Source organism: Phyllobates terribilis, unplaced genomic scaffold (genome assembly GCF_046119375.1).
Source record: "Phyllobates terribilis strain yellow unplaced genomic scaffold, ASM4611937v1 Scaffold_11__3_contigs__length_659146591, whole genome shotgun sequence".
NCBI classification, from domain to species: domain Eukaryota; kingdom Metazoa; phylum Chordata; class Amphibia; order Anura; family Dendrobatidae; genus Phyllobates; species Phyllobates terribilis.
Window position 1 is genome coordinate 618,859,308 of NW_027362771.1, and position 10,590 is coordinate 618,869,897.

Here is a 10,590-nt window from a genome sequence, read left to right on the forward strand (position 1 = left end):
CTGTGTGTGGGACTTGTTCTAATAGTCCATCTATACTGACCTCCATCAGGTTGCAAATTGAAAATAATTTTTTGTCTGCATCTAGCTCTGAAAAAATATTTGGCCTTCTAGCAGTGTGTGGGACTCTCTCTATTAGTCCATCTATACTGACCTCCATCAGGTTGCAAATTAAAAATAATTTATATCTGCATCTAGCTCTGAAAAAATATTTGGCCTTCTATCAGTGTGTGGGACTTTCTCTATTAGTCCATCTATACTGACCTCCATCAGGTTGCAAACTGAATATCTTTTTTTTCTGCATCTACCTCTGAAAAAATATTTGGGCTTCTAGCTGTGTGTGGGACTTGTTCTATTAATCCATCTATACAGACCTCCATCAGGTTGCAAACTGAATATAATTTTTTTCTGCATCTACCTCTGAAAAAATATTTGGGCTTCTAGCAGTGTGTGGGACTTGTTCTATTAGTCCATCTATACTGACCTCCATCAGGTTGCAAACTGAATATAATTTTTATCTGCATCTAGCTCTGAAAAAATATTTGGCCTTCTAGCAGTGTGTGGGACTTTCTCTATTAGTCCATCTATACTGACCTCCATCAGGTCGCAAATTAAAAATAATTTATATCTGCATCTAGCTCTGAAAAAATATTTGGCCTTCTAGCAGTGTGTGGGACATTCTCTATTAGTCCATCTATACTGACCTCCATCAGGTTGCAAACTGAATATCTTTTTTTTCTGCATCTACCTCTGAAAAAATATTGGGCTTCTAGCTGTGTGTGGGACTTGTTCTATTAATCCATCTATACAAACCTCCATCAGGTTGCAAACTGAATATAATTGTTTTCTGCATCTACCTCTGAAAAAATATTTGGGCTTCTAGCTGTGTGTGGGACTTGTTCTATTAATCCATCTATACAGACCTCCATCAGGTTGCAAACTGAATATAATTTTTTTCTGCATCTACCTCTGAAAAAATATTTGGGCTTCTAGCTGTGTGTGGGACTTGTTCTATTAGTCCATCTATACTGACCTCCATCAGGTTGCAAACTGAATATAATTTTTATCTGCATCTAGCTCTGAAAAAATATTTGGCCTTCTAGCAGTGTGTGGGACTTTCTCTATTAGTCCATCTATACTGACCTCCATCAGGTTGCAAATTCAAAATAATTTTTTGTCTGTATCTAGCTCTGAAAAAATATTTGGCCTTCTAGCAGTGTGTGGGACTTTCTCTATTAGTCCATCTATACTGACCTCCATCAGGTTGCAAATTAAAAATAATTTATATCTGCATCTACCTCTGAAAAAATATTTGGCCTTCTAGCAGTGTGTGGGACTTTCTCTATTAGTCCATCTATACTGACCTCCATCAGGTTGCAAACTGAATATATTTTTTTTCTGCATCTACCTCTGAAAAAATATTGGGCTTCTAGCTGTGTGTGGGACTTGTTCTATTAATCCGTCTATACAGACCTCCATGAGGTTGCAAACTGAATATAATTTTTTTCTGCATCTACCTGTGAAAAAATATTTGGGCTTCTAGCTGTGTGTGGGACTAGTTCTATTAATCCATCTATACAGACCTCCATCAGGTTGCAAACTGAATATAATTTTTTTCTGCATCTACCTCTGAAAAAATATTTGGGCTTCTAGCAGTGTGTGGGACTTGTTCTATTAGTCCATCTATACTGACCTCCATCAGGTTGCAAACTGAATATAATTTTTATCTGCATCTAGCTCTGAAAAAATATTTGGCCTTCTAGCAGTGTGTGGGACTTTCTCTATTAGTCCATCTATACTGACCTCCATCAGGTCGCAAATTAAAAATAATTTATATCTGCATCTAGCTCTGAAAAAATATTTGGCCTTCTAGCAGTGTGTGGGACATTCTCTATTAGTCCATCTATACTGACCTCCATCAGGTTGCAAATTAAAAATAATTTATATCTGCATCTACCTCTGAAAAAATATTTGGCCTTCTAGCAGTGTGTGGGACTTTCTCTATTAGTCCATCTATACTGACCTCCATCAGGTTGCAAATTAAAAATAATTTATATCTGCATCTACCTCTGAAAAAATATTTGGCCTTCTAGCAGTGTGTGGGACTTTCTCTATTAGTCCATCTATTCTGACCTCCATCAGGTTGCAAACTGAAAATATTTTTTTTCTGCATCTACCTCTGAAAAAATATTGGGCTTCTAGCTGTGTGTGGGACTTGTTCTATTAATCCATCTATACAGACCTCCATGAGGTTGCAAACTGAATATAATTTTTTTCTGCATCTACCTCTGAAAAAATATTTGGGCTTCTAGCTGTGTGTGGGACTTGTTCTATTAATCCATCTATACAAACCTCCATCAGGTTGCAAACTGAATATAATTGTTTTCTGCATCTACCTCTGAAAAAATATTTGGGCTTCTAGCTGTGTGTGGGACTTGTTCTATTAATCCATCTATACAGACCTCCATCAGGTTGCAAACTGAATATAATTTTTTTCTGCATCTACCTCTGAAAAAATATTTGGGCTTCTAGCTGTGTGTGGGACTTGTTCTATTAGTCCATCTATACTGACCTCCATCAGGTTGCAAACTGAATATAATTTTTATCTGCATCTAGCTCTGAAAAAATATTTGGCCTTCTAGCAGTGTGTGGGACTTTCTCTATTAGTCCATCTATACTGACCTCCATCAGGTTGCAAATTCAAAATAATTTTTTGTCTGCATCTAGCTCTGAAAAAATATTTGGCCTTCTAGCAGTGTGTGGGACTTTCTCTATTAGTCCATCTATACTGACCTCCATCAGGTTGCAAATTAAAAATAATTTATATCTGCATCTACCTCTGAAAAAATATTTGGCCTTCTAGCAGTGTGTGGGACTTTCTCTATTAGTCCATCTATTCTGACCTCCATCAGGTTGCAAACTGAAAATATTTTTTTTCTGCATCTACCTGTGAAAAAATATTTGGGCTTCTAGCTGTGTGTGGGACTAGTTCTATTAATCCATCTATACAGACCTCCATCAGGTTGCAAACTGAATATAATTTTTTTCTGCATCTACCTCTGAAAAAATATTTGGGCTTCTAGCAGTGTGTGGGACTTGTTCTATTAGTCCATCTATACTGACCTCCATCAGGTTGCAAACTGAATATAATTTTTATCTGCATCTAGCTCTGAAAAAATATTTGGCCTTCTAGCAGTGTGTGGGACTTTCTCTATTAGTCCATCTATACTGACCTCCATCAGGTCGCAAATTAAAAATAATTTATATCTGCATCTAGCTCTGAAAAAATATTTGGCCTTCTAGCAGTGTGTGGGACATTCTCTATTAGTCCATCTATACTGACCTCCATCAGGTTGCAAATTAAAAATAATTTATATCTGCATCTACCTCTGAAAAAATATTTGGCCTTCTAGCAGTGTGTGGGACTTTCTCTATTAGTCCATCTATACTGACCTCCATCAGGTTGCAAATTAAAAATAATTTATATCTGCATCTACCTCTGAAAAAATATTTGGCCTTCTAGCAGTGTGTGGGACTTTCTCTATTAGTCCATCTATTCTGACCTCCATCAGGTTGCAAACTGAAAATATTTTTTTTCTGCATCTACCTCTGAAAAAATATTGGGCTTCTAGCTGTGTGTGGGACTTGTTCTATTAATCCATCTATACAGACCTCCATGAGGTTGCAAACTGAATATAATTTTTTTCTGCATCTACCTCTGAAAAAATATTTGGGCTTCTAGCTGTGTGTGGGACTTGTTCTATTAATCCATCTATACAAACCTCCATCAGGTTGCAAACTGAATATAATTGTTTTCTGCATCTACCTCTGAAAAAATATTTGGGCTTCTAGCTGTGTGTGGGACTTGTTCTATTAATCCATCTATACAGACCTCCATCAGGTTGCAAACTGAATATAATTTTTTTCTGCATCTACCTCTGAAAAAATATTTGGGCTTCTAGCTGTGTGTGGGACTTGTTCTATTAGTCCATCTATACTGACCTCCATCAGGTTGCAAACTGAATATAATTTTTATCTGCATCTAGCTCTGAAAAAATATTTGGCCTTCTAGCAGTGTGTGGGACTTTCTCTATTAGTCCATCTATACTGACCTCCATCAGGTTGCAAATTCAAAATAATTTTTTGTCTGCATCTAGCTCTGAAAAAATATTTGGCCTTCTAGCAGTGTGTGGGACTTTCTCTATTAGTCCATCTATACTGACCTCCATCAGGTTGCAAATTAAAAATAATTTATATCTGCATCTACCTCTGAAAAAATATTTGGCCTTCTAGCAGTGTGTGGGACTTTCTCTATTAGTCCATCTATTCTGACCTCCATCAGGTTGCAAACTGAAAATATTTTTTTTCTGCATCTACCTCTGAAAAAATATTGGGCTTCTAGCTGTGTGTGGGACTTGTTCTATTAATCCATCTATACAGACCTCCATGAGGTTGCAAACTGAATATAATTTTTTTCTGCATCTACCTCTGAAAAAATATTTGGGCTTCTAGCTGTGTGTGGGACTAGTTCTATTAATCCACCTATACAGACCTCCATCAGGTTGCAAACTGAATATAATTTTTTTCTGCATCTACCTCTGAAAAAATATTTGGGCTTCTAGCTGTGTGTGGCACTTGTTCTATTAGTCCATCTATACTGACCTCCATCAGGTTGCAAACTGAATATAATTTTTTTCTGCATCTAGCTCTGAAAAAATATTTGGCCTTCTAGCAGTGTGTGGTACTTTCTCTATTAGTCCATCTATACTGACCTCCATCAGGTTGCAAATTAAAAATAATTTATATCTGCATCTAGCTCTGAAAAAATATTTGGCCTTCTAGCAGTGTGTGGGACTTTCTCTATTAGTCCATCTATACTGACCTCCATCAGGTTGCAAATTAAAAATAATTTTTATCTGCATCTAGCTCTGAAAAAATATTTGGCCTTCTAGCAGTGTGTGGGACTTTCTCTATTAGTCCATCTATACTGACCTCCATCAGGTTGCAAACTGAATATATTTTTTTTCTGCATCTACCTCTGAAAAAATATTGGGCTTCTAGCTGTGTGTGGGACTTGTTCTATTAATCCATCTATACAGACCTCCATCAGGTTGCAAACTGAATATAATTTTTTTCTTCATCTACCTCTGAAAAAATATTTGGGCTTCTAGCTGTGTGTGGGACTTGTTCTATTAATCCATCTATACAGACCTCCATCAGGTTGCAAACTGAATATAATTTTTTTCTGCATCTACCTCTGAAAAAATATTTGGGCTTCTAGCTGTGTGTGGGACTTGTTCTATTAATCCATCTATACAGACCTCCATCAGGTTGCAAACTGAATATAATTTTTTTCTGCATCTACCTCTGAAAAAATATTTGGGCTTCTAGCTGTGTGTGGGACTTGTTCTATTAATCCTTCTATACAGACCTCCATCAGGTTGCAAACTGAATATAATTTTTTTCTGCATCTACCTCTGGAAAAATATTTGGGCTTCTAGCTGTGTGTGGGACTTGTTATATTAATCCATCTATACAGACCTCCATCAGGTTGCAAACTGAATATAATTTTTTGTCTGCATCTAGCTCTGAAAAAATATTTGGCCTTCTAGCACTGTGTGGGACTTTCTCTATTAGTCCATCTATACTGACCTCCATCAGGTTGCAAACTGAATATAATTTTTTTCTGCATCTAGCTCTGAAAAAATATTTGGCCTTCTAGCAGTGTGTGGGACTTTCTCTATTAGTCCATCTATACTGACCTCCATCAGGTTGCAAACTGAATATAATTTTTTTCTGCATCTAGCTCTGAAAAAATATTTGGCCTTCTAGCAGTGTGTGGGACTTTCTCTATTAGTCCATCTATACTGACCTCCATCAGGTTGCAAATTAAAAATAATTTTTATCTGCATCTAGCTCTGAAAAAATATTTGGGCTTCTAGCTGTGTGTGGGACTTGTTCTATTACTCCATCTATACTGACCTCCATCAGGTTGCAAATTGAATATAATTTTTTTCTGCATCTAGCTCTGAAAAAATATTGGGCTTCTAGCTGTGTGTGGGACTTGTTGTATTAGTCCATCTATACTGACCTCCGTCAGGTTGCAAACTGAATATATTTTTTTCTGCATCTACCTCTGAAAAAATATTGGGCTTCTAGCTGTGTGTGGGACTTGTTCTATTAATCCATCTATACAGACCTCCATCAGGTTGCAAACTGAATAAAATTGTTTTCTGCATCTAGCTCTGAAAAAATATTTGGCCTTCTAGCAGTGTGTGGGACTTTCTCTATTAGTCCATCTATACTGACCTCCATCAGGTTGCAAATTGAATATAATTTTTTTCTGCATCTAACCCAGCCAATAGTTTTGGCCTAATACCACAGTTTGGCCACTCAGCTCTGCTCGGTTCCCATCCATTGTTTTTTTGTGCAAACAACTCCAGAGTTGTGAATTAGTTAACCACCAAAATGAGTGGAAAAAGGCCTGCTGCTGGTGGAAAGGGGAATAGGCGTGTTGGGAAGGGGAAAAAAGGTTGTGTCCGTGGGGTAGGTGTTAAAGCAACAGTAACATCTGCAGAAGAAAGACCATCTTCCAGCCAAACTAAAATGTCTACTTCTTTTAGCGGACAATGTGATAAGATCCCTTTCTTACGGCCACGCCAATCGCTACAAATTCCAGATGAGGCACAAAAACAGCAGGTGCTTCAACGGATATCAAGTGCTCCTTTAAGGGGGCTCTCCTCCACATCAACTTCAACATCACAAATACTCCAGTCCTCAAAGGTGTCACCCCAATCGCACTTGCTTCCTCACAGCTCCCAAATCTCCAGCTGCCCGTCTGAGTATGAGGTAGAACAGATGGTTGAGTCTGCAGAGCTGTTTACTCATACTATAGCCTGGGAATCAGAGGTCGACTCCAGCGCTTCAGTGAATCCAGACGAGGAAATGATCTGCACTGATGCCCAGATTCTTTATGAGTCGGATCCAGGACCAGACGCAGAAGGTTCTGACCATAATGTAGACCCTCATTCCCAAACTGTAACTCCTGTTGGTGGAGACAATGAGGAAGACGATGATGAGACTCAAATACCTGATTGGAGCGACAACTTTAGTTTTTTGTCAGGGCAGGAACAGGTTGGCTCTGAGGACGACGGGTGTGATAACGCACAGGGTGATGATGATGAGGTTGGAGATCCCACTTACTGTCAACCCACAGTCAGCCAAGAGATGAGGTCAGCAGAGGAGGTGGAGGAAGATGCTAGTGACGACGAGGTCAGGTTGCGCCTTCCTGGACAGAGACGTAGTACTGGAAGCACGTCAACAACTGCATCCTCAAACACAACTCTGCCTCTCACCACAAGTCGTGGTGGCTCTTCAGGTCGCATGGGTGCTAAGCCTTGCATAGCCTGGGCATTTTTTCAGATCGATAAAGATGACCCAACTCATGTTATCTGTAACATTTGTCAGCAAAAGCTAAGTAGAGGCCAAAAAATACATAGTTTGAGTACTTCATGCATGAACCGGCACATGGACATGAAGCATAAGTTGCAGTGGGAAGCTCAGTGTGCTACAATGCGGCCTAGCCGGCCGGGCCAACCACCGTCTGCCATATCTTGTGCATCCGCGGCCTCTTCATCCTCTGTGACTGGGGGGACAGCAGTCACACCTGTTTTGGGGCGCAGACCTGCCACCTCTTTACCCGCAACAGCCAGCGTGATTGGCAGGTCATCATTTTCTTTGGAGGTGGTAACACCAGCTGGTGTTGAGCGCTGTCCGACATCGATAGCACCACCTTTGGATCAAGGCAACCTAACATGTCCGCCTGCATCTTCCTCACAGACCGGCAGTTTGCCGGGGACACCCTTATCAACCCCGTCTAAGCACAATAGCCAGCCCTCGGTCCCTCAGATGTGGACAAGTAAAAGACCATTTCCTCCTAGCCATGAGAAAGCTAAGAGGTTGAATTTCACCATCTGCAAGCTCTTGGCTACAGAAATGCTGCCTTTCCGCCTGGTGGACACAGAGGATTTTCGAGACCTTATGTCCGTCGCAGTGCCCCAGTACCAGATGCCCAGTCGGCACTACTTCTCAAAGAAAGGTGTGCCTGCGCTCCACCAGCATGTCGCACACAACATCACCGCTTCTTTGAGAAACTCTGTGTGTGACAGGGTGCATTTCACCACAGACACTTGGACGAGTAGGCATGGACAGGGGCGTTACATGTCGCTGACTGGGCACTGGGTAACTATGGTGACAGCAGGACAAGGGGCTGCTGTCCAAGTCTTGCCGTCCCCACGAGTTGTGCGTCAATCCTCTTTATGTCAAAGTTCCTCCACTGCTTCTGCCTCCTCAACCTCCTCTCGGTCTTCCACCTGCACCCAAAGCCTGTCTGGTCATGCCACAAGCTTTCTAACTGCACAGAAGGGATCCTGCACACCTCCTTACTATGCTGGCAGTAGGGCTCAACGTCATCAGGCAGTTTTTACTTTGAAATGTCTGGGAAATGTGAGTCACACAGCTGAGGAGTTGTGGTCAGCTCTGGAGAACCAATTTCATGAATGGTTGTCTCCACTGGACCTGAAACCAGGGAAGGCCGTGTGCGACAATGCTGCAAACCTGGGTGTGGCCCTTCGCCGGGGCAATGTCACACACGTGCCTTGTATGGCTCACATGTTGAACCTGGTTGTCCAGCAATTTTTAGCCCACTATCCCAGACTAGATGGCCTTCTGCAGAGGGCACGGTCGCTGTGTGCTCACTTCCGCCGTTCGCATCCCGCAGCTCAGCGACTTACATCTCTACAGAAGTCATTGGGCCTGGCACTTCACCGGCTAAAATGCGATGTGCCTACCCGGTGGAATTCAACTCTGCACATGTTGCAGCGACTGTGGCAGCATCGACAAGCCCTGGTGCAATACGTTCTGACGTATAGCCTGGGCCAACGAGGTCCAGACGTGGGGCAAATCACGCTGGAGGAGTGGTCTCAGATCAGGGACCTATGCACCCTTCTGCACAGTTTTGAAATGGCGACGAAGATGTTTAGTGCTGACGATGCCATTATCAGCATGACTATTCCGGTGATTTACATGCTGGAGCACATGTTAAACAGAATTCGGAGTCAGGTGGTGGCACAAGAGGAGGTGGAGGAAGTAGAGGAGGAGGAGTTGTATGCGGAAGGACTAACATCTGCAAGGTCCAGACGGTCGGCAGCACCAAGGCGGCAGGCATGTGAGGGTGGGGGAGATGGTTTTACCAGGGCGAATGGTAGCAGCCAAACTAGTGAGGAAGGTGCAGGAGCCCAGGAAGAAGTGGAGGACGAACTGATGGAAGACTCATCAGATGAGGGAGACCTTGATCACATTTCTGTTGTGCGAGGTTGGGGGGAGAGGACAGAGGAAGGAAGCATGATTGTTACCTCGCCACCAACACAACAGGGACTTGGTGCTCCTGGATGCGCAACACACATGAGTGCCTTCTTGCTGCACTACCTGCAACATGACCCTCGAATTGTGAGAATTAGAAATAATCCTGACTACTGGGTTGCCACACTGTTAGATCCCCGGTACAAAAGTAAATTTGCAGAAATTATTCCTGCCATAGAAAGGGATGCACGCATGCAGGAGTATCAGCAGAGACTGTTGCAGAATCTTACATGTGCTTTTCCACAAAACACCAGTGGTGCACGTAGTGAATCTCACAGTTCCAACTTGCCAACCGTGGGACCGTCAAGTGTTCAGCACTCAAACCATAACAGAACCACAGTATCTGCTGGTAACATCAATTTTGCGCAATCATTTCACCACTTTTTTAGCCCATCCTTTGAAAGGCCACAGGAGACAAGAAGTCTGTCATATAGTTAACGCCTAGAGACGATGGTACAGGAGTATCTCCAAGTAAACATTGAAGCCATGACTGTGTCACTGGACCCTTGCTCTTTTTGGGCTTCCAATCTGGATAAATGGCCGGAGCTAGCCACTTACGCCTTGGAGATCTTGTCATGCCCCGCAGCCAGCATTCTGTCTGAACGTGTGTTCAGCGCTGCTGGTGGTGTGCTGACAGATAAGCGCACGCGGCTCTCCACTGATAATGTAGACAGACTCACGTTCATAAAGATGAACAAATCATGGATCCGAAATGACTTTTCTACCCCTGTGTCATCCTGGGGAGAGTAAAAGATGGATGATTGGTTAAAATCACCCTACCAACCGTTTTAAGCTTTCAAATTACTAATCATGTTTATCTGTATCTTGGCTGGAAAATAATTTGGGCTTTGTAGCAGTGTGCAGCACTGATTCTATTAGGCCATCTATAATAAGCTCCACCAGATTTAAAATTACTAATCATGTTTATCTGTATCTTGGCTGGAAAATAATTTGGGCTTTGTAGCAGTGTGCAGCACTGATCCTATTAGGCCATCTATACTAAGCTCCACCACATTTAAAATTAATAATAATTTTTAGCTGCATCTAGCCCGGAAAATAATTTTGGGGCTCCGAGATGCGCAAGACACATAAGTGCCTTCTTGCTGCACTACCTGCAACATGACCCTCATATTGTCAGAATTCGAAGTAATCATGACTACTGGGTTGCCACAC